The sequence below is a fragment of the Propithecus coquereli genome, unplaced genomic scaffold, assembly GCF_000956105.1.
Source record: "Propithecus coquereli isolate 6110/MARCELLA unplaced genomic scaffold, Pcoq_1.0 Scaffold175, whole genome shotgun sequence".
Lineage (NCBI taxonomy): Eukaryota > Metazoa > Chordata > Mammalia > Primates > Indriidae > Propithecus > Propithecus coquereli.
Window position 1 is genome coordinate 2,127,131 of NW_012142190.1, and position 4,539 is coordinate 2,131,669.

At 45.3% G+C, this 4,539-nt stretch overlaps 1 non-coding gene across 1 annotated transcript; it reads right to left on the reverse strand.

Annotated features, from left to right (window-relative positions):
• Positions 1–3,775: 3,775 nt before the first annotated feature.
• Positions 3,776–3,849, reverse strand: TRNAN-GUU. The gene has a single exon. It is a non-coding gene; the product is annotated as a tRNA-Asn (tRNA).
• Positions 3,850–4,539: the final 690 nt, after the last annotated feature.

Genomic DNA, 4,539 nt, shown 5'->3' on the forward strand with positions numbered 1-4,539 from the left:
TGCCTCAGCAGTGCACCCCCAGGGAGCCCCTGAAGCAGCAGGGGGGCTGAAGGGCACATCAGGACGCTTCCAAGCCAGCACATCCATGAAAGGCACCAATGAACTTTTGCAAGATAGCAGAGTACTGACGTGACAATGAATCTGGTATTGAGAAGTTTAAAACAAGCAGCTGATTAAATATAACCACAGAAGCAAGAGGGCATAGGGAGAAAAGGAACCCTATGAAATACTTCAAATCTTAAAATGAGAATGCATCTGCTGCTTAGTTATTGCAGGCACTTAATAGCTTGGTAAAGTACCCTTCTTGCCAGCTTTCTCTTTATTACAGGCTTCCCACTGGGCTGGGAGGCAGATATTATCTAAATATACCGAGGAGGTTCAAATGTCTCTACAACTCACCTGATACTTAATGCTCCCCTCAGCCGTAAGGTGATGTAAACCAGGCCTACTCAGCAGGATGGCAAAATGTTTGCAGTTGTAAACTAAATTCCCACTAGCTATGGAACTTGCGGTGTAAAGAATCCTTGCTAGGGGGCGGGGCAGGCGCAGGGCCTCATGCCTGAAATCCCGGCACTCTGGGAGGCTGAGGTGCGAGAATCCCTTGAGGCCAAGAGTTCAAGACCAGCCTGAGCGAGAGCAAGACCCCCAACTCTACAAAAAAATAGAAAAATTAGGCAGGTGTGGTGGCGTGCGCTTGTAGTCCCAGCTTGTAGGCTGAGGCAGGAGGATCTCTTGAGCCCAGGAGTTTCAGGTTGCTGTGAGTTACGCTGTCGCCACTGCACTCTACCCTGGACAACAGACTGAGACTGTCTCAAAAAAAAAGAATCCCTGTGCTTGGTAATTAATAAGGAAATTCTATATTTAAAACCTTAGTTCTATGTGGGGTCTTACCCATGGCAGATTTTTACCTATGTTGTCTTTATCATAGTGAATTCCAACGATCAGACCTGTACTCAAGCGTGAGTGAATATACTGTTCGATTAAGTATAAATCATTATTATGCTCACACACATACGATAATCTCAGTTTATTACTAAGGTAATTGAAGATCTTATTTTGAAGTGTGTATTGATTTACTTGTTTGGAAATAACTAGTTTGTCATCTTTCACAGACAATATTTTTGTTTTATTTTTATTAAAAAGCAGTGAAAAATGGCTCAATTTCTGTGAGGGATAACTAAAATATGGCGATTTGCTGGGTGTCATTAAAGTAACTCACAAGGAAAAAAATACAAATTGGTATCTGCCAATGGTGTCAATCCCCACCCAAGTGACCCTGAAAGGATCCGTGTGTTAAAGTCATTGCATCCAGTCATTTCAGATTGTCACAATAAAGCATTAGGTGTTAAAACCTCAAGGCGGCTTTTTTGGTCTCAAGTTCTTTATTATTAATTTTATTCTGGGTTTTTGTTACCTTAAAATCTTCTGTGTAGTAATTTTCCCATACCTAAACACTTTGGATTTGACATGCTTTGTGTCATTTATCAGTATTAAATAATTACAAATGCAATAAATAAAGTAAAAGCTGGGACTTCAAAATCTGGGGCCAAGAACTTTGCTTCAGAGCTCTTGGACATTATAAACAAAATTTTATCTGTGAATATGCATATTTTGGTCTTAGCCTTCCCATTTGGATTTTCACAGGGCTCCATGGACCCCTAAAGTAGTCTCATGGGAAGTTTGACTTAAATAAATGAATTTTAACTTAAAAAAAAAAAAGACTTTCTATGATTAGGTTCTAGGTTCAAGAAAAACTCATGGCAGAGAATCAGCCACAAGTAAGCTAAGAGTATAGATAATTTATAATTTTTCTTATTTCCAGTTTTCTTTAAGACTCCCACAGATTTCAAACATCTATTAACAGGATTACCCAGCCTCTAAACATAGACATCACCTTGACACTTCCTTCCTGTTTCAGTCCCCGAGTCTTGTCCAATCTTCCCTGGAATGGTCCCCATGCTGCCTTCTCTATACCCACCTTGGCCTGAGCCTCATGGCCTCTCCTTTGAAATATAATTGCCACTTAACTATGCTCTGATCTTTTATTTCCCCTACACTGTCACTAGATCAACCACCTAAATAGATTTCATTCTGTCCTGAAACAGAAACCTCTGATAGTTACTTCCTTTAAAGGTGAAATGGGGTCTTCAAAGCCCTTCCACAAGTGAAGAACATTTTCATTTTGTCTCAAATTTTCCCCAGACTTAAATGCCTCTCCCCTGCCTCTCGCCTATCCAGGTCTTTCAGGGTTGTTTCAAATACTCCATGAAGATAGTTTTAACTCCAGGCTATGTTGACTACCTCCTCTGCTGCCTGGGGACTTTTTTCTGTGGCTGTATTGTTGACACTTCATCAAAATGTATTTTTATCTGACTGCCCATCTTTGCAAACCGTGCCCTGAGAAGGAGTTCGCTTCTACAGTGAGTGTGTGCTATGTGGCAGGCCTGTGCAGATTGGCAAACACCATGAATGAAGACCTGGTCCCTACTCTCAACAAGTTCATATTCCAGTGTAGGCAACAAGCAACTCACTGCTGCACGGGGGTGTGGTGATTGCATACAGGAGGGGCGTCTAAATCAGACTGAGGCAGCATCCAAGGGCGACTCCTCAGCTGGTGTTACCCAGGTACGAGGGGTCGAAGTGAGGAAGGGCACATCAGGGAATGGCATTTGGGAGAGGGGGTGTACGGCAGCCCGGGCCATTCAAGGAACCCTCGGGAACTGCATATAACCGCGTGAAGTTTTCATGAAGGAACATGGTAGAAGACAAGGCTATGGATCGTGCAAACCCTCGTGTGCTAAGCTCAAGGATTTAAGATGTACCCTGAAGGAGATACCCTGGAGCCTAAAATGATCATTAATATTAATAACAGAAAATGGTCTCTGCCCCCAAGGAGCTTGTATCCTAGGGTAAATATATTCAGCTTCAAAGTGGAAGGGCATGCTTTTTAAGTCCTCATAATTTTAGCAAAAGCAAATATTACGCCCTTCATTTTGAAATTTTAGACTATATCCAACATTAGATCCCAGAGACAAAGCGCCTGCAACATGACTTCAATCCTGGCAAAAATGAATTATATTATCATGTTATTGTCATGTAATTCTTTATCTTTATTGAAGGTCTTATGTGAATCCTCTGCTTGAAAAATATTTGTGTCCTCTGTTAGCCAGAGTTGCAATATATCATTCAAAACCTTCCAGCGTAACTCATGCAAACAATTTCTGCTTGAGTTTAATTTCAGGGGTAATCTGTCAGCAATCTACGGTAAACATTAACGTCTTTCCCTAGAGTCAAGTCCATTGTCCAAAAGCGGTAACAGAACTCAGTTGAATAAACAGTTTCTTAAGCTTCCACATACTTTTGAATGACTCCTCTCTGCACGTTTTCTTCCGGGAGGCTGCTCATCCTTTTGGAAGTAGATAAGGCAATATTAGATAACTACGTTTACTTTTTGGTGGTGTCAGATTTTTCTGAGAGAAACCAACAGTATTTATTCATTCACTTGTCAATGCACAATTGGGTTGCTCTTTCCCTGTTACAACGACCGCTGTCTGTGAGCATTCTTGGTCAGGTCGCCTGAAGTTCACGTGCAAGTTCATCTTGGATAAATGGCATGGACAGAACAGCCAAGCCTTGGGCTCCCCGACCAGACGTAGCGTCGCCCTTTGTCCTAGAAACGTGGCAGCTTCTTACTTCCAGTCGATTAAAAATCTCGCAGTTGCAGTTTTAAAATGAGCTCAGTTCGTGGAGATTGTCTCGGGAAAAGAAGCGCTGTCGTCCCTGGGTGGGCTCGAACCACCAACCTTTCGGTTAACAGCCGAACGCGCTAACCGATTGCGCCACAGAGACCCGGCTACTCGGACCGCGCTGCGCTGCGTACAGATTTTCACGGCGGCGGCGGCTCTCGCCACCCCGGGCGTCGCCACCCTGGGCAGCGGCGCGGAGGCCGCGCGGCGCGCCGAGGAGGTTGCGGACGCGGCGGAGCTGCCTGACGGCCCGGGCGCAGGAGGAGAGCTTCCAAGGCCCCCGGCCGCGCGGGGGGAATGGGCGGAGCCGCGGGAGCCCAGGCGGCTCCCTGCCTCTCTGGGGACAAAGCACGGCCCTCGTCGCCGCAGCGGCCGGCGACCGCTGCATGCAGTGCGTGCGCTGCCGAAGGCACCGAGACCAGCGGGACGTGCCACCGCCAGCAGCGTGGTTCCGTGGGGAGAGCGTGCCAAGGGGATGAGGTCACAGACGACATACCACACGTCCTGGGAAGGAAGAACCGAGTGCTGAGGCTTAGAGGATGGAGGGTCACATCCTTTGAGATCCCAAACTTAAGGGCAGTGTTCTCAACCTTTTTTCTGGGTGGTTGTTATGGTCCCTTAGCCATTTTTTTTCCCAAGTCACCTCCCACCCCATAAAATTTTAATAACACACACTGTGTCTGTGTATGTACTGTATGTGCTTCTATGCCTTGTACACAAAAAGAGTAAGATTTTTGCCACCTCCTAAGAACCAATTTGCTTCCCCTTTGAGGGGATGCGGCCTCCCTTGAGA